This window comes from Podarcis melisellensis, assembly GCF_964234715.1.
Source record: "Podarcis melisellensis genome assembly, chromosome: 1".
NCBI lineage: Eukaryota > Metazoa > Chordata > Lepidosauria > Squamata > Lacertidae > Podarcis > Podarcis melisellensis.
The window spans coordinates 30,451,819-30,479,434 of NC_138528.1; the positions used below are offsets into that span (position 1 = coordinate 30,451,819).

Sequence of the window (27,616 nt, forward strand, 5' to 3'; positions counted from 1 at the left end):
TTTCGCTCCCGGTCGGAACTCCCCGCCCATAGCGACGAAGGGAAAACAACATCACAACACTCGGGCAGCGGCGGCGAAGGAGGCCAGCAGGCGGGAATTCTTCCGAGAAATCAGAGGAAAAGCAGGCAGGGAGGGAGCAGGCCGGGAAGCGGCGTAGAGGGCCGGCTGGCTGGGGCGCTTGGTAGAGCTAGAGCACGAGGCTCTTAATCCCCGGGTCGTGGGTTCGAATCTTGCATTGTAACGGGTTGGGCTGGATGACACTCGGGGTCCCTTCCATCTTTAGAATTATATAATTGTAGCTGGCTGGGAAATGGAGCGCGGAAGCCGAGCGGGAGCCTGGAAACCCCTCAAGGGGGGGTGGAGGAAGGGAGGAAGCGGCGGCCATAATAATATCTCCTCCGCCCTTCCATTGATGGGGTGGGAACCTTAGTTATTCGGGGATTTAGGACGGGGAAGCTTTCTTCTTGGCAACAAAAGCTGCAGCTGCCTGGCAGCGACCCCATGATGGGTGCAGGCTTTTCCCACGTGGCGGAGGCGCTGCTCAAGTCAAGGCGCAGCACCTTTTGTTTGGGTGACGAAAGGTGGCAGCCCGCAAGGTTGCATAAGCTGGGGCGGAGGAAGCCGCCGAGTTCTTGGAGAAGGAAGGGTTCACGAGGCGGTGCTTGCCGTGTTGGCCTCTTTCAGGGCAGGATACAAAGCAGGTAAAGAAAAGACAGCGCTCGTTTATCGGAACTGAGACCTCCTGTGCAGCTGGCACTGGCCGGTTGGTTTTCTATTGAAACACTGAAAGAGGCGAGGGAGAGAGGAAGGAGGAAAGAGGTAACAGCTAGCACAGGATTGCTAGACAACAGCCACAGTTTTGGACTGAAAGAGAGTGTGCTGAACCTTGCTTGCTGCTTAGGGATTCATTTTTCAAATGACATTTATATGCCACCTTCCCTCCAAGGGGAGGGAAGGTGGTGCATATGATTCTCCCTCTCCCCATTTTATCCTCACAACAACCCTGTGAGGTAGGTGAGGCTGAGAGGCAGTGACTGGCCCAGGGCCACCCAGGGAGATTTGGTGGCTGAGTGGGAACAAGCACTCAGGTCTCCTTTGTCTTTGCCTGATGCTCTTACCACTACACCACACTGTACTGGCGCACAGGGCATGCGCTGAATCAGCTCCAAATGAACACTCTGAAATAACAACGTTTTGGCATCTTCCAAGACCAACATCCATAAAGAGATGCCTCAGGTGAACTCTTATTTCACACAAAGTTACCCCTTAATCAGTTTGTTTTGAAGGTGCCACAGGACCTGGGGGGTGCAGGGGGGCCGGCCGCACCGGGCGCAACATCTGGGGGGGGGGCGCTCGCAGCTCTCTGTCCCTACCTGGGTTAGGGGGCGCATATTACTTGCCTTGCCCCGGGTGCTGACAAACCACGCTACGCCACTGCACAGGACTCTTGTTTATTTACAGCAACAGGCTACTCTGGAAGCTGAAACGTCTCCTTAAGTTGTGGAACTTTCTTTATTTCACTCAAGTCTTCATCAGGGAGTTCAGTGCAGAGCTCAGTGGAAGCCAAAAGTTGACATATGTCTACTGTAGCCTCCGTAAGCCCAATACAAGATATCAGCAACATACCGGTACTTTGAATTTTCAGTTTTACATTTCCATATTGGCTACGTAATTGCTGGGTTGTAGAAGAGTATACTGGGTTAGTTTTCTGCCATTAAGGAACTCTCAAAGAGAGCTATTTTAAGGCAGGGCAAATGGCTACTGGAAAGCCAGGGAGGGATGGTGGGAGTGAGTGAACAGGGCAATTTATTTTTATTTTATTTAAAATATATTTATATGCCAGCCTTAATCAAAACTACTGCCTCCCATGTTGTTTTTGCTGTATTAGCAGCACTGAAGTGACCTCTCTGGGGCACATGCCTGGGCAGCGTGTATGGAGGCCCTTGGCTGCCCAGATAACAAGACGCACCTCTCAGCTCCGCTGATGTAGTCCAAAGGAAAACACAGGGATAGCTTTGGCACCAGCTTGGCTGCGGGAATTGCCGAAAGGAGGCGTACAAGGCCCTATCTGACTGACTTAGGGACTCTGTTCCGGATTTGTATAGGGTTTACTTCTTAGCCTTATCTTCTTCCGGAGATATCTCACAAGGTTTAGGATCAAGAGTTTTCCTTCTCCTAGACGGGCTACCTTTCCAGGTTGACAAGCTCCATCTGCTCCTCACTTCCTTCTACACCAGGTGCAGAAACCGCCTTCTTGACTGTTGGACCCACTTGTACTTGGGTGAAATTCAGCCGAGGGTTAAGAATAATACCCCTGAGGGAAAGCTCCCCAAGGAAGCTCTGTGCTAGTGAGTGAAGGGTTAACTATACCTCGGGTTTTAAAAATAATAATAATAAAACAACACCAGAGAGAATCTTGGCTGAATACACACAGTGTTTATGGTCCAGGGATATCCTGTTGAGACTCCCTGGAAGCGAAGGGTTAACACTGCACAGGGGAATAAGCGGCAATAGGTGCGGTTTTCTTCTCAGCCCTCAATAAAGAGACATTTTCTCTCAACCAGTCTGGACAGGTGAGAAATCGGAAAGGGCTGGAGCCTGTGCTTCCGAATGACACAAAGCAGGGCTGTTAGCGCAGGCTTCTGTGCTTGTAAGCAAACTCCCATCAAGCTTACTTAACTCCCTGCGGCCTGATGTCAGGGTCCCCTGGTATCTTTTAAGAAGTACGCTCGTGTAAAGTCCCAGGCCTCCAGGACAATAACTATGTTATTCAAAGCGATTCATTGGAAAATACTAACTTCAGCGTATATGTGGGGGAAGGGATCAATGTGAGGGAGGGTAACCAGCGCTGCACAAGTGCCCCCCACCCTACAAAAAAGTAAAATACAAGACAGTTTTCTTGATTGTAAAACTTCCTGTCCCTTACTACACGTTTGAGCCACATGGTCCTAAGGTACTCTAGGCCACCTGCCCACAACTCTGCCGATATGAAAGAATAGATTTGGTGGTGGTGCTCGGAGGGAGGAAGAAACCATCTGTTCCTCCGTCCTGATCCTGCAATGAAATCATAGACCACATTTGGGATACTACACCCATTATTTCCAAGGGAACAGCTTATAAAGTCATAAATAACACAGGACTAATGGGTCATTGCAGGCCGAAGCCTGTGAGGGGGGGGGGACTTCTCTCTGCAGCTAACTATCACAGCAAAAGGGAAAGGGATCATAAGTTGGTTTCACACAGCTTTTATCTTCTAGAAAACACAGGATTATAACTTTTTAAAGGTGTAGTACTTGTTATGGCTCCGCTCTGTTTTTTTGCAGGCATAAGACATGACTAAGAAATCTAGTTATTTAGCTATATGAACACACTGAATTTGATACCCCTAGGGCTGCTTCACGTGTTACGAAACTCATGGCCGTTTGCAAGTTAAAAGCTGTGTGATCCCTGAATGTGGGTTGCAGCATGATGATCATATATGATGTAGATTTGACACACAACATAAAGTTGTCACACGTTACACCAGGGATGGGGAACTTGGGGCGCTCCAGATGTTGTTTGATTCCAACAACATCTGCCCCAGCCAACAATGCCAGTTTGTCAGGGTTGAAGGTTCATGTGCTTCAGCAACATCCAGAGCAGTGCCTCCTAAACTTGGGTCTTCAGCTGTTATTGGACTACAACTCCCATCATCTCTTGTTACCAAGACTAGTGGTCAGGTATGACGGGAATCCTGGGCATAGCCAGGATTTGAGGGGGGGCAGGACTTTTGTTAGGGAGGGGCAGAACCAATGTGATTGGCCAGTTAGTTATTTCTGTTGTTTTTCTTGATCTGGAGGGGGCAGCTGCCCCCGTTGGCTACGCCCATGATGGGACTTGTAGTCCAAAAACCTTTGGAGAGCCATGTTTGGAAACTGTGATCCAGAAGGTCCCACATTCCATGTCCCTGTGAGAAACCCTAAATGTAAGAATTGTACAGAGGCATGCGAAGTGAAAAAGAATATCGGTCTTGTGAGATGTGTCTTACGGGAATCTATGAGAAGATAATTAGGGGAGCATGTGACTAGCTCAGGTGAGACAGAAAAAATTGGGTGGGGTTGGAATTTTCTCTCTTGCAAATTAAAATGAAGAGGACAGAAGCCAAGGAGGTGAGAGGGAAGTGAGATGGAAAATGAGGACAAAAGCAGGAAGAGGTATCCTAAGCCTGAAATGACTGGAATTTTGTGCAGTCCCCGAAAATGAAGTTCCCTGGTGAGTTCTCATTTGTAGAAGGTGATGGGCAGGAATTCAGCAGGTTTTTGCACATAAATTTTAGTCTGAGACCTTAGCTAAGATATTGACTATACTTGAAGCCTTCTGTATAAAACAGAAGTGGGAATAATATTCCCTCCCTTCTTCAAAGAAGAAGTGCTGTCAATTATCTGTGGTGTGGAGAAATCTGTGTGAGAAAATTCACAGGAAGAGAAGGGCAAGTAGAGGAGATAAATCCAAAATCAAAGGTTGTCAACAAGTACTCAACAAAACTGTATTGTGTGCTTATACATTCAAATGCCCTTCAGTCAAATACCCAGGATGGCTTTCAAATTTCAAAACAATAAACAAGATAAGCATGCACATTTTCCTTCATTTACCAGGTTCTACACTTTTTAAGACATGAAAGCAGGGGATTTGAAAATTACAGTTCACCAGAGGGGAGGGGATGATTCTCTTCTTGCCCTCCCCTGTGGACACCTGTGTGTGCAAACAGTTGTATAAAATATTGTCTTTTTATGGCTGTATAATGGATACCTTCAGATTCCACATTTGATTGACCTTCCTTTGCCATGAATGCTCTGGTGGTTGTAGGACTGGGAAGAGGACTGAAGGGGCAGGATACTCTTTTTCTTCTTTGGAGATCACTCGTAGCTGAGTAAGATTGTCTTCCATAAACATGGTTTTAACAATGAGTCCGTAGGTGACTGTGGAGGCCAATTCTGGATCCACACATCCTTCCACAGTGGGGACATTGGTTTCTGGGCAGGAGTTGATCACGGTGTGGATTTGCCAAGCGTGCCTTCCTCTTAGCATGTTCCCTTGCGTCCTGAGTTTGAGTGTCTTCAAAGTCCATGACACCTTTGGTAAAGGCTGTTCTCCAACTGGAGCGCTCCTAGGCCAGTGTTTCCCAGTTGTCAGTGTTTGTACTACATTTTTTTAGATTTGCCTTGAGACGGTCTTTAAACCTCTCTTGTTGACCACCAGCATTACGCTTTCCATTTTTAAGTTTGGATTAGAGTAGTTGCTTTGGAAGACGATCATCAGGCATCCGCACAACATGACCAGTCCAATGAAGTTGATGTTGAAGAATCATTGCTTCAGCACTGGTTATCTTTGCTTCTTCCAGTACACTGATATTAGTTCGCCTGTCTTCCCAAGTGATGTGTAAAATTTTTAGAGACACCGTTGATGGAATCTTTCGAGGAGTTGGAGATGGCATTTATGAGTGGTCCATGTTTCACAAGCATATAGTAAGGTTGGTAGTACAATAGCTTTGCAAACCAGCATTTTGGCTTCCCTGCGAATGTCCCGGTCCTCAAACACTCTGCCCTTCAATCGGGAGAAAGCCGCACTTGCAGACTCAGGCGATGCTGGATTTCAGCATCAATGTTGGCCCTTGGGGAGAGATAACTGCCTAGGTAGGAAAAGTGATCAACATTTTCCAAAGTTACACCATTGAGTTGGATTTGTGGCGCTTCAGAGGGGTTATTTTGTACTTGTTGATGCAGCACTTTGGTTTTTTGGATGTTGAGTGGTAGGCCAAGTTTTTCGTAAGGTTCTGCAAAGATATTTAGGATGGTTTGGAGGTTGTCATCAGCATACCGAAGGTCTATGACGGAAGTTACTGTAATCTTACTCTTTGCTTTCATCCTGCTCAGATTGAAGAGCTTTCCATCTGTTTGATATATGATTTCTACTCTGGTGGGGAGTTCCCTTCGACAAAGTGTAGGATCATGGCAATGAAAATAATTAATAGAGTTGGGGCAATAACATAACCCTGTTTAACACCTGATCCCACTGTGAATGGTTCACTTTGAGAGCCAGCGAGTGGATCAAGAGAGGTCTTCGGTGCACAAGATCCAAAGCTTTCTCCTCCTATAACAGTCCCCCCCAAAGGGAGAAAAACTATGTTGGCCCTGTGTAGCCAATGTAGTTGTTTTCATTTCCATAGAAAACAGTGAGAGGGAATTAAGAAGGCAATCAGTTCCCAGTGGGAGGGAATTAAGCAGACAATTAAGAATGCATCTTTCCATAATAGCTGATTTCTGAGTCACTTTTTATGTGATTTTCAATCATTGTATGGTTTCAAGTATAATTGTTGTAAACCTCTCTGATATGTAATGGTATATAAATATTTTAAAATAAATAAAAATGCTTTTTAAAAACTGAATTACAGAAGAAGAAGAAGAAGAAGAAGAAGAAGAAGAAGAAGAAGAAGAAGAAGAAGAAGAAGAAAGGAAGGAAGGAAGGAAGGAAGGAAGGAAGGAAGGGGCTTATCAGCAAGAATCCATCAGGACTTAGGAAGAGGTGGTTCTGCCATGGACTCCCCCCTCCCGCCAAAATAATTTGCATTTGCCCTTTACCAATATGTATAATTTAAGGGGAAATGAAATATACACATCTTGGGACAAGCCAGACCTGTACTAAAGGGATGGATTCCACTTGAACCAGAATGGAATCAGTTTGTTAGGACTTAAAATCATGGTATGGAGAGTTCAGTCCACCCGCTCTCCCCCCCCCCCCCAAAACCAATTGTCAGATTATTCCGTTTGGCTAATCATGACCAGGGCCAACAGAGCAGAACACTCCCCTTCTCTATCCTGTTTGTTCGGTCTGTTCTTGGCTAGGCTTCACTACTGAAAGCTAAAGTGCTGAATGGCAAAGTGGGAAAGAAGAGTTGTGGTGATTTTTAAAATGGCAAACAGAGCATGCTGCATGTGTATTTGCAGAGTTCCCATTGCTGGCACTATGCCAGTATGTCTTGAGGTACTTTGAAAGATTAAATCCAGTGGGCAAATGCTTAACTCTGCCCATTCAACCAGAAAGGCTCCCCCCCCCCCGCTTACTCACATTTTTGTGTTGAAGAGTTAATGAAAAGAGAGCAAAAAGCTGCTGTTTATTTTGTCCCCACAAGAGCTATGAGGGGAGTTCTCCATGATGGACAGTGCAACCACTGTGGCTTTGAAGCAGTGAGGGAGGTGAACCGGGAGCTGAGAGGTGAAGGTCCCTGTATAACAGCTTTCCGTTTGTTTACCAAAAAAATATTATTCCATCATAAAAATTCCCAAAATAGTTCCCGTCTTGACAGACTGACTGGCAGCTGTCCAGCTCTGCAGGACCTTTCTAAATTAAAGGAAGCAGAAGAGCTAATCTGGTACCAAGAGCCCAGAACCTGCACATTTTGAAGACTGTTATTGGACTGGTTGCCGGGAAGTTTGGAGAAGGGACATTAGCATTTGACCTGGGATTGGCAGGATTATCAGGCTGAATTTCTCACTCAGTGTCGAACAGGCCTGACCGCTTTCATAGCCACCGGTGACTGCTGTTCGGGCTCCCATTTTCCCATTCTGTGCTTAGCAAAAGACATGTCTCTTCTAATTGGTCCCTACATTGGGACTTTTGGACAGGGGGAGCGTTTATGGGACCAGGAGGACTGCTGTATTAATGGTTGTTGGTGGTTGTTAAACTTTATTAATGGTCAGAGGCTAAACGGGCCAGAAGCGCCTTTTGCTAGAGTGCTTGCTGGATAATCAGTCCCAATAGCCCAGAAATGGCCGCATCTTCCTTGAAAGGTCTGAAGGGACTCAGAGGCAGGCGTGTTCCACAGCCCACTAAGGATGACATTTGTGAGATCGGTGTGTGAGCGAGAAATGGTAGAAGCAACTTGGAATGAGAGGGTAGAAAAGTCGGAGGAAAATCTGGAATCTGTAAGATATCAGCATCTAAGGATGTCTTCTTTGGTGATCATTCATAGCCAAGTAAGATTGTCTTCCATAAACACGGTTTTAGCGATGAGTCCGTAGGTGACTGTGGAGGCCAATTCTGGATTGACAAGTCCTTCCACAGTGGGGACATTGGTTTCCGGGCAGGAGTTGATCACAGTGTGGATTTGCCAAGCGTGCCTTCCTCTTAGCATGTTTCTCCCTTGAGTCCTGAGTTCAGGTGTCTTCACAGCCCATGACACCTTTGGTAAAGGCTGTTCTCCAACTGGAGCTCTTGCAGGCCAGTGTTTCCGAGTTATCAGTGTTTATACTACATTTTTAAAGATTTGCCTTGAGACAGTCTTTAAACCTCAATTGACATTAGAGAAGTACAGCTGTGGCCTGAGGCAGCATGGGGTGGAGCAGCTCTCCAAAAATTGGCATCACTGTAGCTTACCCAGACGGTGCTGGGGTTCAGCAGCGAGGACACAACGCCAGCAGAGCCAATGCAAGAGAGCTGCATTGGCTCTGCTGGGGCACCTGCATAACCCCGGCCATGCCACCATCCTGGCCCAGCCCCATTCAGGTAAGCTGCAGTGATGTCAGAAAGGTGGCTCTACAGTTCTGTGCCACTGCACAGTGGTAAAAAAAGGTAAAGGACCCCTTGAGGGTATCTGCAGGAGTGTTCATCTGAAGGAGTATCTCCACTCCCTTCAGCCTGGACACTGAGGTCCAGCTTCACTGTGAGAAGTGAAGTTACAGGGAACCAGGCAGAGGGCCTTCTGGCAATGGTGCCTGCCCTGTGGAATGCCCTTCCATCAGACGTCAAGGAGAAAAAGAACTTCACAACTTTTAGAAGACATTTGAAGGCAGTCCTGAATCGGGAAGTTTTTAAAGTTTGACATTTTATTATGTTTTTATCTGTGCTGGAAGCCACCCAGAGTGTCTGGTTATCCATTGTGCTGCCAAGCTTTGCAAATGAACCTGTCCTGTCTACATTGCTCTCCACAGGCTTTGAGTCACCATCTTGCTCTCCTTAGTCAGGCAAGCACTGAGCAGAAACACTCAGTTCATTCAATTCATCCCCTCATTCATGTTTTTTTTCCCTTTTGTAACTTCCCATTAGATGAATGGGAGGGGGGTGGAGGAAACTCATCATCATCAGTGTCCCAGTGACTTCCAGAGTGCAACATTAGTCAAATATACTTCTGCTTGCAGCTACAGAATAAGAACAACAGACACAATGCTTCATTGGAAAAATACTTCACTAAAGCATGCATTTCAAGTACAATGCCCTTCATACATAAAGAGAAATGTAGAAGCACCCAGGGAAGCCACAGTGTCAAGACGGTGTCAATGCTACAAAGGGGTAAAAACATTCAAGGGCAACTTGAACGTGCGCAAAAATAATAGTGGGTGCATTGCAGGAATTGTGGGAGGTGGTTCTGTCAGTCCAAGGGGCCTGCAGACCCCTGCTTATTGGAGATCCTTTCCACTACTATGCAGCAAGCATAGTGCAGGGCAGCTACCTAGACCTTTATCTCCTGAGCCAGAAGATGGTGGTTGGCCAGGCTTTGAGTTAAAAGGGTCTGGCGGGCCGGGTCACCATGCAGAATTCCTCTCAGGCAGCCTTGCCCAGGGAAATGGCTCAAGGCTGAAGTACGGTATTTAGATACTTTAAGAAGCTGAAGACAGAGACAGCAAAACTCTTTTAAGCTGCCTTTGAATAGGAATAAGTAGCCACAAATATAATTGTAAACCTCAGACAGAAGGACAAGGCCCCGCAGTTGTCAATAAGCACCAAGTTCCTGTTTCAGCTGTGAGCAATACGTGAATTCATTCTTCAGCCGTCTCTTTGGGGAGAGGGAAGGAAGGTGGTTTTTAGGTTTCACTTCCTAGTCTACTGTATCAGTGTGACACACACTTTTTTCTATTCCAGAGCTCATTTTCCAGCCATGAAAAGGGAAGGATTTCACCGTGGTCTCCACTCATCCCCCAAACCATGCCTCACAAATTCTGCCATTGTCCTATATCTAGAAGAACTGTTTCTTTAAATGTTCCATTGAGGTGAAGCATATCTACCCATTTAGTTTTCTTAATCACACTTTATTCTTTTTTACACAGTACCCATTGCAGTCTGAATTGTGACCTCTTGCATGTTGTTGGACTCCCACAACTCCCTTCAGTAAAAACCACCACCACCACCATTATTATTATTATTATTATTATTATTATTATTATTATTATTATTGATTGAATTTATATACCTCCCTATACCCAGAGGTCTCAGAGCAGTTCACAGAAAAGATCAACATAAAAACCACAATATATATAATCAACATAAAAACGACAACCCAATAACTGTTGGTTTCTGCTTTCTTCTCTGTGCAGCGAAGTGCTTGTCACGAGACAGGTTGTTTACATTCCACAGAGTCTGTACTGTTGGAGGTTTTCCCACGGGAAATGAGACTGGATGTGACGTATACTGGTTTCCTGTTTTTCACTGTTCTTTGCAGTTTCAGTTTGTGATTCTCTCCGTGCTTTAGAGGAGAGATGACGCTTTCTCTGCTCCGGCAGAGGGAAAATGTTTTTCTGTAACTTACCAGCTTTGAACTGTAAATAAAGTAGTATAGAGCATGTTGGCTCATACTTCTCATCATTCTGCTGTGCACTGGACACTGCTTATCTCCAACATTTGGTTATGGGCCCAGAAAAACGCAGTGTTTTGAGAATGGACTCCAGAAGTCGGGCTCCTGGCAAAGGAACAAAGGAGCAAAGAAACGGAGAGCCGGCAAAGTATCGGAACAGCGGCAGAGAGACGGAACGCACGGTATCTGCTCTGCGCGTCAAAATGATTGATGAAGGTATGTGCTACTGCTCCGGGCAGCCTGCCAGCTTCTAATTAATGGCTTTATGGCTGGACTTTGAACTTTTAATAGCCGGTTTTTGCCGAGGCACAGGCAAAAGGCTAAAAGGGCAACACTTTCCTATGCTGGGGGAAATCGAAAGTAACTTTTACAAATGCTGTTGGAGCAAGCAGCTGCAGATGTGACGCAGCAAGAATTAAAGGGCAACATAGAGAAAGCACTTGGGGACTTTCACTTTTGAACTTGCTTTTGGAATGCAGTTTGAAGCAGCTGCAGATAAGCAAAGCAGTTAAGCAGAAGAGCAGCACAGGCAAGGCAGAGGCTGTTTAGAATTTGCTTTTGGATTGAAGCAGCTGTACACAAACGCAGCATGTATACAGCAGCTTGATTTAAAGCAGCATAGATGACGCAAGAGGCAAATGCCAAAGTCATGATGGCTAGCTGCAGAAGGCTGGATGAAGCAAGTGGGGAATTTGATACCACTGATCAGCCAAATGCTCAACTCACAGTAGCCTGTGATACTGCCATGATTCAGAATGAAGCAGATCGCCGGGGTGCTGGCTGCATGGGAAATGGGGAGACTTCACAGATGTCATCCCATAGTGCAGTGGAACCACCAGATGGCGCCAAAGCTTTGAAGGCAGTGAAATGCTACTCGTGTGGACGTCTAGGCCATATGAAGAGGGAATGCAAATATCCCAGGGCCAAGACAGAGCAGCGCAGTGGAAGCTCATCGCGTGGAAAAGGCCAGAGCAAAGGCAAAGGTCCGGTGTCCAGGACAACGCAGCACAAGGCAATGGTCTCACGCTACGCTCCAAAGGTTACAAAGGTTGCAGAGGTTGCAGAGGTCCAGAAGAAGTCTAGATCTTTCTTCGTTGTTGATTCAGCGGCAACGCATCACATGTGCAACGATAAGCGATTGTTCGTGTCTTTTACACCGCAGGAAGGTGCAATTCACCAGGCGGATGACCACACAATCCCCAGTAAAGGCTACGGAACTGTTGTTCTTCACAGTTTGGACTTATCGATACAGGATGTTCTTTATGTGCCGGATGCGAAACATAATCTGCTCAGCGTTGGACAGCTGGTTGAGAAGAAGATTGACGTTTCCTTTAAGAACAATAGATGCATCATCACTAAGAAAAATGATTATCAATTGTATGCTGAATTTGCTGATCGTTTGTTTGTTTTGTATTATGATGATGTTGTGCAGGATGACATTTGTTGCATTGCAAGTTCTAACAAAAGTTTGCATGCAGAATGTATTCACGCTTTTCACAGGAAATTTGGTCATTTGCATTTTGAGGCAGTATCTAAAATGCCTGCCTTGGTTGAAGGTATGACTATTAAACCCTGCAGGTACCACATGAAGTGCAAGGCATGCGCAGCAAACAAGGTGAAAGTGGCTGCGAAAGGTAAGGTGTCTAGTAGGCAAGCTACAGAACCATACCAAATTATTCATGCTGATTTGGTTGGACCACTAGCGCCCTCTTTGGGTGGAAATAGGTACTTCATGGTTCTTATTGATGCATTTTCCAGGTATATTTTTGTGTACAATCTCAAGCAGAAATCAGAGGCTTTTCCTAGGTTCAAGGAATTCTGTGCTTGGTTGGGAAATGTGCATGGTAAGAAGATAAAGATTCTTTTCACTGACCGGGGGGGAGAATTCACTTCTCAGCAGTTTGAAGCTTTTCTGGCTGAGAAAGGAATTCAACACGATTTGTCTAGTCCTCGCTCGCCATGGCAGAATGGACTTGCGGAACGAGCAAATCAAACGTTGCTTCAAGGGTTAAAAACCTTGCTGCATGATGCAAATCTTCCAGAGAGTTATTGGGCCGAAGCTCTCTCATGTTTCACTTACAGTTATAATCGCAGGTTATCTTCAGCGATTGGTTGTACCCCCTATGAGAAGATGTTTGGCAAGAAGCCATACATCAAACACATGAAAATTTTTGGTTCTGACATGTGGGTTCACTCACCACAAAACTCCAAGTTAGACAAGCGTGGATTGCATGGTATCTTTCTAGGTTATCAGAAAGGGTCTTACAGAATAATGATGACTGACTCTAAGGAAATTAAGCTCACAAGAAGTGTTGAGTACAATGCCAAGTGGGGGGAGAATGTGGGAATTTTCCAATGTTATCCTGATGACAGTGATGAGACTGAGGATAGTCAAAAGCAACCACAACAACCCACACCCACTGATGAAGGTTCTGATTCTGAGTCTGAAACTGAAACTGAATCGGGTGATTCAGAGGATTTCAAGAGTGCGAAAGCCTCTATGCGACCCTCTGAAAGCTCTGATCAAGAATTGGAAGAACCATTGTTCACAATAGGTCGTTTTTCTCCTAAGAAGGAAGAGGAGAGTGTTGAAGACTTAAGGCTAATTCGTAGGTCACAGAGAGCCACAAAAGGCAGACCTCCAAAGAGATTTGCTGATGAGTTTGCTAAGATAGCAGTAACAACTGTTAAAAGCTCCAAGAAGGTTTTTGAACCTTCAAGTTTCCAAGAAATCCAGGATTTGGATTCAAAGGAAGCTGAGCCATGGTTAAATGCCATGAAGGCTGAGCTTGATTCCTTGGAAAGGAACAAAACATGGGACCTAGTTCCAATAGTTCCAGGAATTAAATTGCTTGGAAGCAAATGGGTCTTCAAAGCGAAGACTGATCAAAATGGCAAGATAGTCAGACACAAAGCCAGATTGGTAGCCAGAGGATTTGCTCAGGTACCAGGTGAAGACTATCACGAGACCTACTCACCCACAGTGAGGTATGAGAGCATTAGGCTTATGCTCAAGCTAGCTGCAGAGGAAAATCTACACATTAGTCACCATGATGTGAATACAGCTTTTCTGTACGGATCTCTAGGTGAATCACTTTATATGCTTCCACCTGATGGCGTACAGGTAAAACAGGGATTTGTTTGTGCTCTGAAAAAGTCAATTTATGGTCTCAAACAAAGTGCACGGTGTTGGCACACAAAACTCACTGAAGTATTGTTTTCTCTAGGTTTTCAGCAAGGGAAAGCTGATCCATGTGTGTTTGTCAAAGAGGAGGGGCAAAAGAAACTGTATTGTTTGTTTTATGTTGATGATCTTTTATTCTTTTGGAAAGATGTCACAATGTACAATAACGCCCTAGCTCAATTGAAAGAGCACTTTGACATGAAAGATCTTGGTGAGGTAAACAACTACCTATCTCTGGAAATAGAGAGAGATCAAGATGGTAACATTCTAGTACACCAGTCACGGAAAATTGCTGATGTGTTAAGCAAACTAAACCTGATGGATGCTAACCCTGTAGACACACCGATGACAACAGGTTATCAGGTAGATGACACTGAAGAAGCATTTTCTGACACTACACTGTACAGAAGTGTGCTAGGCAAGCTAAACTTCATTGCCAGATGTTCAAGACCAGACATTGCTGTTAGCTGTAATTTGCTAAGCAGACAAGTCAACAATCCTACTGTTAAGGATTGGAAAGCTCTGAAACGCATAGCGCGGTATTTGAAAGGCACTATGCATTACAGACTGAGATTTAACAATCAGAAGTCTGGTGGTCTTGAGATATTTGCAGATGCAAGTTTTGGAAGTGACACTACAGACAGGAAAAGTACGTCTGGAGTTTGCTATAAGTACAATCAGGGTCTATTTGATTGGTCATGCAAGAAGCAAACAACAGTTAGCTTAAGTACTTGTGAAGCTGAACTGAATGCACTGTCTTATTCACTTAAAGATTGTGAATGGTTGTTACAATTGTGCAAAGACATGAAAATTCCTGTCAAATGTCCAATCCAGGTTTACCAGGACAACAAAGCATGTTTGGCTTTGCTGAATTCTGAAGGTTGTAAGCAAAGCACGAAGCACTTGCAATTGAAGTTGCAACATGCTAGGGAATGTATTCAGAAGGGACTCGTAACGGTGTCCTATATGCCAGGTAATGAAATTCCTGCTGATGTATTGTCCAAGATTGTATCAAGGGATCAACACTGTACCTATGTGCAGAAGTTGGGTTTGTACTGATATTGTACGAACACGCTGCCCAGAGATGTTCACAGAAAGGGGGAGGATGTTGGTTTCTGCTTTCTTCTCTGTGCAGCGAAGTGCTTGTCACGAGACAGGTTGTTTACATTCCACAGAGTCTGTACTGTTGGAGGTTTTCCCACGGGAAATGAGACTGGATGTGACGTATACTGGTTTCCTGTTTTTCACTGTTCTTTGCAGTTTCAGTTTGTGATTCTCTCCGTGCTTTAGAGGAGAGATGACGCTTTCTCTGCTCCGGCAGAGGGAAAATGTTTTTCTGTAACTTACCAGCTTTGAACTGTAAATAAAGTAGTATAGAGCATGTTGGCTCATACTTCTCATCATTCTGCTGTGCACTGGACACTGCTTATCTCCAACAATAACAACCCCCCCAAAAGAGCCACATTTTAAAAGGGTATAGGATGTCAATCAGATCAAACATTTTTGCATGGCACCTAAAAGTGTATAATGAAGGCACCAGGTGAACTTCCCTAGGGAGAGCATTCCACAGACAGGGGGCCACTGCAGAGAAGGCCCGTTCTCGTGTTGCCAGTAGTCCATTTGCAGAAAGGAAACAGGATCCAAGGCTATATGGCTGTTTTACCTTTATTCTAAATGAATGTGTTCACAAGATGAGGCAGTTAGTCTGCCTCCCTCCCCTCCCCTCCGATCCTGTGACAGACCATTCCAAAATGGCAATGGGGGGGGGGTTAGCAGGCTGACTATCCTCACTTCCCATTTCCTTAAAGGCTTATTGTGAAGCAGTGGAACATGATTACATTGTCCTGCTCTGATGCACTTGTGAGTATGGAATTGCAGACCACCTAAAAGGTCTATCTTTAGTTACTGAACAGTGGTTGGCTGAGATGGGATGACTGAGGCCAAGCAAATGAGTAAGTATCAGGGCCCATGATAAGCAGTTCTGTTAGATGGAAATAAGGGGAAATCACTTTTAAAAAATTTTTTTAAAAAAAGTTCAGTGGTAAGCACATTTTTAGCTCAATATTTTCCCCCTTCAAGCATCTATATCTGTTCTCAAATTGTAATAAAAATTACCATAACTTTTAATGTCATGTTTAATATCTTTTTGGGGAGCCAAGGGTAATTTTTTTGGGGGGGGTACTTGTGATCTAAAATTTAGCCCTCAGTAGAAGGTATCATTTTAATGACGCCACTGAAATTTGTTGCCTGCTTAGCTGTTAATTAACCAGTCCAAAGTCTTTCCTCCTAAGACCGCATTACCAGAACTGTAAATTAAAGACAAAGGCCTGAGATTTCAAAATGCTCTAGCAAGCAAAATCTCGGGGAGCAATCCTGACTTCCACCTGGGGAGCAACTGGGCAAACAGAATGGGGAGCCATTGCTGCATCCAAGCACTGCTGGCCAGGGAAGAAGGTGGGTGGCATAATTTTTTCTTGACTTGTGCAGGGCCAGCTCCAGGCTAGTGCAGCAGAAAGGCCTGGATTGAGCCCTGGTTTAGGAATACCACCACAGGTAGCCTGTCAGACAGTTTGTGCCGTTGGTGGCTGGAGTTTGGCTGGGCTACATGGAGGTTAACACCTGCTGCGTCCTAATCTTCCCCCAAGAGCACAAATGGGGGACTAGGATTACTCAAGAATCCACATTCGTGACTTTTTGCTTCAGGTGTGAAATTCAATGGAGCTTTAAGACTGCCTACACCTAAGCAAAAAAATAAAGAACATCACACAGTTTGCTCAGGTGGTTAATTGACTTATATTTGGAACTGGCTTATTTTTGTATGGTTGACATGCTGCTTGATCCATGATCCTGATCTAGATGCACAAACAGGTTCTGGTTTTAGAGATGGAGGAAGGCTTAAATTTGAGCCAGGGCTCTGCCCAGATGCAATGCCAGAATTCATAGGAGGCAATAAATGATGATGGTAACAGTAAGAGAGTATCTTTGAAAAGATGCAAACAAGCTGTCTTTCACCAATAAGCAAACACAGTAGACCCCACACAACTGAGATGAGCAGTGAACATAATTCTACCTGACAAGCTGCATTACTTTCAGGGCCAGAATTACTGGGAAAGTGCAGCGTTGAATTCCACCCATTTTGTTTCTGTTGTTAACCTGGTCTATGAAAATACACTTTATTTGGGGCTGGTTCTCACAATCCTTTGGAATGTGGGCTGGCTCAACTCACATTACAGCACTGACTATGGTGATTCAGTCCATTCTTTCTTGTCCATATGACCATAAAATAATAGGCAGGTGATCACCTTGAGAGCAGAGAGGCAGAACAAAGAAAAGAGAGTGAATAATTGCCCTTCTGGTTGCTGTGCCTTGAAATAGTTCTTCAGTTTGAATCATGAGATGGATGAAAGCCATGCTAATCTTCTTGCTTTGCAGAACTTGGAAATAACTTTTGAATATTTCCTTTCCCATTTTCTGTCTCTTAGCAATTCTGTAGGGTGATATCATTGGGGTCTCTTCCAAGCCCAGGCTCAGACATTACAGCACCAGGTTTTGGCTGCTGCAGATAGCACCAGCGACATCCTGTACTCTCTCGACCTCCTCCCCGAAACACTCAAGTGGTATAAAGAAACTCCCACAGTCGGACTCCTGAAACCACATTTAATGTCTAAGAAACCATGCACCCATCTTGACCTCAGCCCTGGATGGAGTACCCACACCAGCAGAGCTGCCTTCAAAAATAGTTCTCTTAAAATAGTATTGGACTTCTCTGATGGTTTAACACCATTTCTCCCTCTCTTCTGGTGGTTAGTTTCTAAAAAGAGAAGCGCCAGGGTCCTCGCCTACATAGAAACCATGTCCTTTGAAGTCTCCATTATGCTGGAGGAGCATGTGTGTTTCTCTATGCAAAGTCAAAGCAACAAACTTTAAAAAGGGTTATTACATAGCTGCATGCCCTCATGGAGTCTCGTCACTCAAAACAGTTTCTAGGGCTGAGCTCTGCCTGAAGGTCCATTCTTCCCTCTTTTTGTTTCCTGAGACAAAAGGCTCAGATAGTCAAGTCATTAAGTGACCAAAAGTGAAAAGAAACACTTGGTTTCTGTAAAATACTAAAGCAGAAAAATAGATGCTTGGCGTTTACTAAGTGGGCACTTAGGTGTTTAGCATTGTTCTGCAATGCTCACCAATGCAAGTCTGAAAACCAAACTCCATCAAAAAACAACTTGTTACCTAACTAAGAGATGGAAGGTATTTTAAGGAAAAGAACATGGACCCTGACCTTGGAGGAAGCAAGGAGCATTTTCAGTGCCCCCTCTGTTTATTCAACTTCTGATTTGCGCAACTGCAGAGACATAAAAAGGCCTGCCACAATCACACACATCGCAGAAGCTACAAGGACACTGGAGACAGGAGTCACTGCTTCATACAGATATCTTTTCAGCACCTGCTAAAGATGTTCTTCTTTCAACAAGCCTTATCAATGGAAGTAATGATCCCAGATGGGATCTGTGTTGAACAGATTTTATGTTTGTGCTGTTTCCGTTGCGCCAGAAGCAGTTTAGTCATGCTGGCCACATGACTCAGAAAGCTGTCTGTGGATATGAAGTGAGATGAGCGCTGCAACCCCATAGTCGCCTTTGACTGGACTTAACCGTCCTGGAGTCCTTTACCTATGTTTGTGCCTGTTGTTGTAAACTTTTTTTATTATTATTAGTATGGTGTTGCTGCTTATTTACACATGAAGTTATTTTAGCTATACAGGCGACTCTCAATTTATGCTGGGATTAAGTTCTGGGAATAGTACCTAAAGCCAAAATAGTTGAAACACATTGGGTTCAATGGTGGGTGGGATTGCCAAAGTCCTTTTTCCTGGATGCCCACCCTCTTTCTGCCCCCCAAAAGTGCATGATTTAAATGTGTGCAAGTTGTCAGTTACCTATATATCGAACAGTTGCATATATGTTTTTATTATACTGTAAATCACTTTGAAATGTCCCATAGGAAACAATTCATAGATGAAATTAATAATAATAATAATAATAATAATAATAATAATAATAATAATAATAAGTCTCTCCAAGAGGATCCATATGCTCCTAAAGCAATCCAGGAAGGGCTACTGGTGTTTGAGTGAGCTGACAGCCATCTCACACCTCTTACATGGTGATTGTGTTTGCTGTGGCTACCCTACTCAACACAACCTGCACCAGCAGCACAATATTCTGCCGCCACATTATGGAGGGGAAGGTATACCATCCAGAAATCTCCCTCAGTATTTATCAAGGTTGTGCTTCAGGCAGCTGATTGTCTACAAAGAAATGGTGAACAATTTAGCACAATTTTGTGTGTGTGTGTGTGTGTGTTTGGATCATCTTGCAACTATCTTGGTTACAGAGCTGAAGATATTTTAGCTGTTTGCACCATTGCTGGTGGAAGATCAAATGGAAGCAACGATGAGCAATCTAGGGATTCAGCAATTGGCAGGACAGACGTACCGGTATCTTGAATTCTCTTCACAGCGTTGCCAAAGTATAGAGTGTAAGAAACGCTCAGTGTTCTTCACCAGATCTTTCTAGAAATGACAGCCCCAAAGCTAATGGGGATACACGCACAATACTTCTAAAAACTTGAATTGCACCAGTCTCATTTTCAAGTGGCAAGAGTCCCAAGCTGGATGATTTCTGCTAGCAACAGCCTTTCCTACCAAGATATAAGAGTTTCCAAGACGGTCGCTCAAAATCAACATACAGACTCTATGCCATGACTCACAGCTTCTGTTCTTTTGAAAAATTAGACCCAGGTCATGTGAAATGGCTGTGTAGGGTTCAAGTTAAAGGGTCGGGATAAAATTAGATATTTAGAAGTAAGTGCTCTTGTTTTGTAACAGCAGCATTCCACATGTCAAAAGCTAAAAGATCTTGCTTATCCCCAATTAGCTTTCCCTTCCTATTGTTTATTGCCTTTCTCAACTTCATTCACTTGGGATACTCATGGACTAATTAATCTCCTTTTTGTTTATACTTTTGGGAGTCTTTTTCTGGACCTGACACATTGGCACAATGTTACAGAGTTTGCTTGTTATGTCAAGGTGTCTGAATTAACCCAGCCCAGAATTTTGTTTCCAATGAATGTATTAATAGGGGTGCGGTGACTTTAAATGGTTTGACATTTGAAATGATGTGGGTTGGGTTTTGGGGGTGTTATTCTGTTTTGCTAGTTTTTGAGCAGATACAGCCATTTGCAGCCCACATTTAAACTGAAGCTTGATTTACACTTTTATTCTGAAGTGGGAAAGTCCTCAGGAGGTGACTTTACCACCTCATTTTCACACAGGGAGCTAGCTGTGTCCTGGTTCTTGTATTACAGCAGCAACATGATGATTTATTGAACATGATGCCTTGTGGGTGCAGATTGTGGCTTCCATGCCTAGTTCATTCCACTTCAATTACACGTGTGCAATCTCCAGAAAAGATTAAACACCGAAATATGTATCCAGTGCTTCCATATATGCAACAAATGCCAAGGATACATAGGGAATGTTAGGCTGATACTTTCTCCCTAGATACATGTATCCAAAAGGGATGTGATGGCCTGGGAATCCGATTCAGAGGCTGAACCGGAGGAATCCCAGCCTGCAAAGGAGTCCCCGCCTCCAGGGCCGGCTGAACTGGGGCAGGGCCTTGATTCTGAAGCGCCTGCACCTGTGCCGGATCCTCAGGAGCAGGCACCAGGTGAATCCACTCTGGCTCCAGAGGTGGTTGAGGACTCAGTGCCTGCAGGTGAGTCTCCCCCTGGGCCCAGTAACCCTTCAGCCTCTCCTGAACTGCAGAGGCTCAGGGCAGAGAGGCGAAGGGAACTGGTTTCTCCCAGGAGGAGTGCTCGCCTTAAGGCCAGGAGAGGCGGGTCTCCTGGGGGCTGGGACCGCCCCTGGCCTCAGAGAAGATAAAGGCCAGTCAGCCCGGTCCCAGGTTGCGGGAGCAACGTCGTTGAAGAGCTGTTTCAGCCAGCATCCAGTCCTGTTCCCCCAGAGTTCCTGTCCTTGCCCGGCTTCTCGCTGTGGACCCCGCTTCACCCGAGGAGGACTGTCTGCCGACCCTCAACTCAGGTCCTGGACCTTGCCCCACGGTAACCTCCCCCCTGGACCAGCACAAGGGATTAATAAAAGTACTTGGAAATGATATAAATAAAACTCCTATAATAGATGTTCATTAAGGTTTGTTAAGTAGTATTCTTGTATAACTTGGACATAGTTAGAGAACTGCTGGTGTCCTTGGCTGATAATTTAAAACCTAATAAAAATTAATGTTAATTAGGCAAACCCGACCAAGCCCTATGGTTCACCTAATACGGCTGCCACAACCCTGGGGCCTACATGGTGTAAGATTTATGGGCAATTAAGTCAAAAGCACAATAATAGCGATGGAGGAGGGAGCTGAGAGCAACAGCAACAACATCCACTTGCGCAGAGCTCTTGGAAACTATCTTGTCACCTGCCAATCATGCTGATGGTGACTGATGTCACCCCCACATTAGTCATGCATGGAAGACACCAATCAGCAGGTACTGATGGCAGAAACCATTTCACACCTTCCCACACAATGGTGTTCATACAACTGGACACAATAGCTTTGCATTGTGTCTGTGCAATGGGAACAAGCGTTTTGCAATGCAGAAGAAGATATATTGATGAGCACTGCAAGATCAAAGTTTCTGGAAGTTTCCACTTACTCCAATGCAGTGAAGGGGGTGTCTGTTAAGTTTTGATAGCTACTGTATTTTTCGCTCTCTAAGACGCACCAGACCACAAGACGCACCTAGTTTTTGGAGGAGGAAAACAAGAAAAAAAAAATTCTGAATCCCAGAAGCCAGAACAGCAAGAGAGATCACTGCGCAGCGAAAGCAGCGATCCCTCTTTCTGTTCTGGCTTCTGGTATAGCTGCGCAGCCTGCATTCGCTCCATAAGTCGCACACATTTCCCCTTACTTTTTAGGAAGGAAAAAGTGAGTCTTATACAGCAAAAAATACGACTATGTTGCTGGCATAATACTGTACTGCAGTGGTTGGGGAGATGGAACTATTTTAGTACTTTGCCTTACTCCATATACACCCACTTGACTGCTTTGATCAGAGGAACTAGCACTGTCAAAGGTGCCCCATAATATCCATTCTGCATCTATAAGAACAAGATCTTGAAGTGTGGCAGCACCTACACTTCGGAACTCCCTGCCTTTTGATATCAGACAGGCACCTTCACTGTACTTTTTTTTTTGTGTGTGTGCCTGCTAAAAACTTATTTCTTTAGACAAGCCTACCCAGATATTTAGGAAGCTGGAGCATGTTTTAATCTGTTTTTAGTTCATTGTTATCTTGTTGTTGTTGTTTAGTCATTTAGTCGTGTCCGACTCTTTGTGACCCCATGGACCAGAGCACGCCAGGCATTGTTATCTTAGCCTTTGCTAATTCTTCTTATTGGTAATTTTATGGTTTTATCTTTTTGTAAACAGCTTTGAGGTTGCTTACAATCAAGCTATATATAAATCTTATGAAATAAAGTAGCATAGAATCTGGATGGAGCTAGCCACTTCTCTGATCTTCTTCCAACTCTTCATCCATTCCTCCTTTGCCCCTCCAGGAGCTGCTGGACTACGGTTCCCATCAGGCCTGACCACTGGTCATGCTGGCTGTGGCTGATGGGAATTGGAGTCCAGACATCTGGAGGGCCAGAAGTTCCCCATCCCTGCTTTAAAGAATAAGAATGATTTTCCTAGGTTCCTAACTCTTCCTGAGTTTAACTGGCTTGTTTTATTTTATCCAAGTGCTGTTTTATAAATCTTCTTTTATCTTAGTTTATTTTTCAAAATTTGTTTTCTTACATTGATGTTCCAGCTTTTTATCATCACAGAACCCATGGTGGTGTACATACAATTCCCAGGTAGTCAAATGGCAGAGTCATGTGCGTAGCCAGGATTTATTGGGGAAGGGGGCAGACTTTATGTTAGGAGGGGCAGAATGGAGTTATCTGCAACGCAATTGGTCAGTTAAGTATTTTTATTTATTTACTTGATTGGGAGGGAAAGCTGCTTCCTCTGCCCATGGGCAGAGTGGAAATTTGAACCCTGGTCACCCAGGTCTTAGTCCAACCACCCGGACTATTAATATCACCTTTTAAAAGCACAATACAATAAAATCCTAGATTATGCTCTGAAAGCGCATGAGGCCGCCATCTTGTTGAAATAAGCTGGTTTGGGTCTGGCTAGTGCATGGATTGCTGACTACCTGGGAATTGCATGTACACACCATGGGTTCTGTGATAAGATGACATGTTGTGTTATACTAGGTATTACCAAGAAGAGCAAAGGAAGTAGCAACAGAGCCATATTTCTTGTGACACTTCCTCAATTTCATGGTTTGGGAGATTGACCGTATGGCTCCAATATGGAGTCTGGGCTAACTTCAACATGATATTATTACCCATGCATACAAGGCACCAACTGAGAAGTAGCAATGGTCAAATGTAATGTAACATGTATTGTTTACATTAGGTTTTAATGTACTGCCTTGGAGGTCCTTGCCAGAAAAAAAAGACCACAGCACTTTCCCCCTGGCCAGGGTAGACTACTATGACACAGCAGATAGGAGAGAATCAACAATTGCCACAATCTCCAGAGCTCTCTGCAGACATGGGCTCAAATTCCCTGGGAGCTCAAACACAGCCACCTTTTTCCCCAGGAGGCTAGAAAGGGAAGGAGAAATGTCACTGCAGTCACTTTATGCAGGTAACTTTCTAATTCAATGGGCAGGAGGGATGCATGGAGAACCGACAGACTTTCTGAGGAGAAGGCTCAATTGTGGGAACTATGATGCCATACAGGCCCCTCATAAGAACAAAATACAACCTTGTGGCACCTTAATGACTAACCATCTTCCGAACTTTGTTGTGCTATTTTAAACACCTGCAGTGGGAGAGGAAACCATTGTTTTGTTTCAGCCATGGAGAAACAGAAACAAACATATTTTTGGTTTAGTGATTTCATGTTGGATTTTGTCTTTGAAAAACAAAAAAGAGCCTTGAGGCTTATCAGCATAAGCTTTCATAGACTACACCAGACACACAACGAAGTGTTATATTAATTTCTGGCAGCAATCATATATACGTGGTGGATATAAAGGGAAACTTTACAGTCCGGACTAATGGAATGCTCTCTATGAGGTGTTTCCCTTCTGCTTGGTTTGGAGACTGCAGTCAGTGCAGAACCTGTCAGCATACAACACCCAAGCTCAGAGATCTGCACTGGTTGATGATTTATTAGCAGGTCAGATTCAAAATGCTCCTATTAATATATAAAGCCCTCAACAGCTTGGGGCCAGTTTACCTGAAGGATCACCTCGCCCCATATATGCCCCCCTGACCACTTAGATCTGCAGAACTGGCATGTTTACAGGTGCCACATATGAATGTCCATTCTGCCTTTGCAAGAAATCGGTCCTTTAATTGTGGCAGCATCTATACTTTGGAACTCCCTGCCCACTGATATTAGGCAGGCACCTTCACTGTATTATTTTCTGCCCCTGCTTAAAAAAAAGCTTCTTTATTTCAGCAATCCTACCCTGGCATGTAACTTTAGCATGTTGTCTTGATGCATGATTTAAATGAGTGAAAGTGTCTTATAATTACAGTACTGGTTTTATTTTATATTTTAAATGCAATTTGTTTTTAATGTTTGTTTTTACTGGTATTTTTGATAGCTTTATTGTTTAAACTGTGTAGAGGTCTTTTGCTTTAGCAAGCAGCATATAATTTTTTGTTAAATACGTAGTAATAACAACCAGTGATCCCAAATGGTCATGAAATGCAGGAGAGATTGCTTGCAATAATTCTATATAAAGCTTAACTGTATTCAGGATCAGCAAAGTGGTTATTTAGAACAGCAGTACTTGCGGATAGCACAATCATCCTAGTAAGAACTACGAATGTCCTTCACTTCCTTTTCCCCTGCCTTCCCTGAAATGACCCTGCTTCGCCTGCTACAAGGATGATGTAGAAAACATTCCACACTATTGTTGCAAAAAGTTAAATAGTATTGCTAGTATTGTAGGACATCTAAAATAGGGATGGGGGACCTTCTAGTCGTCCGGATGCTGTTCAGCTCCAACTCCACACATCCCTTACCCTTGGCTATGCTGCCAGGGGTAATGGGAGTTGGACAGCCCCAGACCCTCATAACCATGACCTAAAATGTAGGCTGATAAGGCAGAAAAACTGGAGTTCAAACTGAACATGAGCCAATAATATGGTGGTGCTATTATACAAAAAGCAAACCCCAAACCCACAACCACTTTAGGCTGTATGAACAAAAAACTTGTATCCATTATTTTCAACGTAAGGGTCTCATTCGTGTTCAGCTTGCAGGCCACATTTAATGAAGACAGTCCGTAAACAAGAAAGATTTACTGTATATCCATTTTCTTCCTGAGGGCAAAGTCCTTTGAGGAGTTGGGAATATGCTTAGCCTAGGCCCTAAAGAAAATATGATCAAGGAGGTGGATTTTCAAACATTTAAAGATATATGAGGAAGCAGAACTGATTTGATTTGATTAACTTCAGTAGTAGCTTTAAGAATGATGTGAGACTTAAGATAAATTAAGATGCAGTCAAATTATGATAACAGTTTGTATCGGCCACAAGTTTGTGTACCTGAATTAAGGAAGTCATTAGACGGGAAGTCATTTGTGTCTTTGAGTGGGTTTGTATTAAGTCTATTTGTTTTTTGTATGGTTTATGTGTAATGGGTGTTTTTCCTTTTTCTTTGTGTATTACAAAAAAACCAATTATTTTTTTTTTTTAAAGGAGGCAGAACTGAAGATAAGGCAAGAAGCAACACGAGGTAACTATAACAACAGCTCTGCAATGGAAGAAACTTCCTAAAGTTGCTGTGGAATTTCTTGCTGTTTCTTTAGGGAAAGTTGGTGCTTCAGAAGCTGTCTTCAGCCATTCTGGCTTCCCAGCATAGATGGTAAAATTGGACTTCATAAATGCCCTCCAGAGGACTTTGAGGGGGTGTGGGGTTGGCAACCTTGAATGGCGAGTGTCCTCATCCTTTGCCATGCATTGGACCCTCTGCCATGATGATCCCTGGATCTTGGAACCAGCTGTTGCCAAATGGCTACGTGATCTAATAAATACATCAGATCATTTGCTTGACGGCCAATTCTGAATCAGGCGTGCTGATTCAAGCTTTATGCCAGTCTCCATGTTAATCTACTCCTTGCTTGCTAGTGTAAATCACAGGTACGGTGGCAGGGTTGGTAGAGGTGATACAAGGGAAAACAGCAGCTAAGATATGCAAGACCCCAGGCTATCTGTAGGCGCATCATATTTCCAGTACCACCCTCTACAGGCTACATTTAGCAAATGTTTCTCAGCTTTTATACAGGAACTTGGCAGGGATCCCTGCTGTCAAAAGTGTATCTTCAACCCACTGCACCATCTACTGGCCAATGTTAACCACTGCATGCTTTTGCAGACTACGAAGTCAGTATTTGAAGAATTGGAGGGTCTGAGAATAATAAGAGTTGGAAGGGACCTCAAGGGTCTTCTAGTCTGACCCCCTTCGATGCAGGATTCAAGAAAGTACACCAGCATCTAATGGGAATTGATAGCAAAACTTTTACCATTCTAATCAGCATAACACAGAACTGGTTCGGTGTGTAAAAAGGACTACAAGCAGACCTCTTTCCCCTGCACATTTTCATTTGACGCCTGTCGGTATATATCTAAAGAAAGCTTGCAGAACAGAAGACCCATCAGCCAATCACAGGTCCTGCCCAGCCTATTTGCGGCCCTCTGGAGGAATTCCAAATATCCTGTGGGTTGTAGAATCAAGTCTCTTCTTCTGTTAGCACAAGGATTTACCTTTACACAATGGAACTTCCCCTTCTCCTCCCACTACACCCCCCCAATATGTTCTGAGGGTTCCCCCAAATCCTCCAGAGCAGATTTGTGGAGGGCTGGGAGGCACATGAAAAGGATAAGCCACACTGCACAAGCAAAAATCCCCGTAAAACAAAGGCATTGGATTCCGCCCATTGTTTGTGACTTTCCTTACATCTTTGCGAGAACATCCAAGGCTTGCCTCAGCCTGCCCAAAGCAGAAATGGGGAGAATGCTTGCATCGCTCACTACATTTGAGCTAGCTCAAGACGTTTCCTGACCGAGATAGAACAGTAAACACACACCGCCAACAAATAAGGATGCATACTATGACTGGCTGCATTATTTTGACACCTAAGGCAAAAAATCCCACCAGCACCCCTCTCTAAAGTAAGAATGCAATAATAATCAGTACATGGAATGAACTTGTTTGCCTTAACGAAGTCCCCTGAATTATTTAAAAATCTCTGAGCCATGCCTGAAAGTGGTTCCATAATTGCTGAGTAAAGTGAACATGAATCAAGTCTATTCTGGGGTAGAACGCTGAATCATTTCTAGTTCATTTTCATGTTCATTCTCTTGTTTCTCCTTAGACTCTTTGGGCTTTTAAAGTTACAAAATGTAATGGTTGGGGGAAGTAAATTAAACCATTTGCATTCCGCTGTGTACATGTTTTGATGTTTTCTTAGCCTTCATAATTATATTTTACACTTTAGCACAGCAGTCTGCAACATTCTCAAACCTGAAAGAAAACATGCAAAAGATCATTTGGATGAACTTGAATTGAACTGCAAACTGCATGTGAACTTTTTGGGAAAGGGATTAATGTGAACTGAAATTAGCTGTAAAGAGGAAATTAGAACAGATTGCTTCGTGCTAGTAAATTTGTGGAGGCCCAAAC

The 27,616-nt window shown here is 44.0% G+C and overlaps 1 long non-coding RNA gene across 1 annotated transcript; it reads left to right on the top strand.

Moving 5' to 3' along the window:
- On the top strand, window positions 1–27,385 carry LOC309373441. The gene is made up of 2 exons (XR_014170024.1): window positions 1–701; window positions 25,633–27,385. It is a non-coding gene; the product is annotated as an uncharacterized lncRNA (long non-coding RNA).
- Window positions 27,386–27,616: the final 231 nt, after the last annotated feature.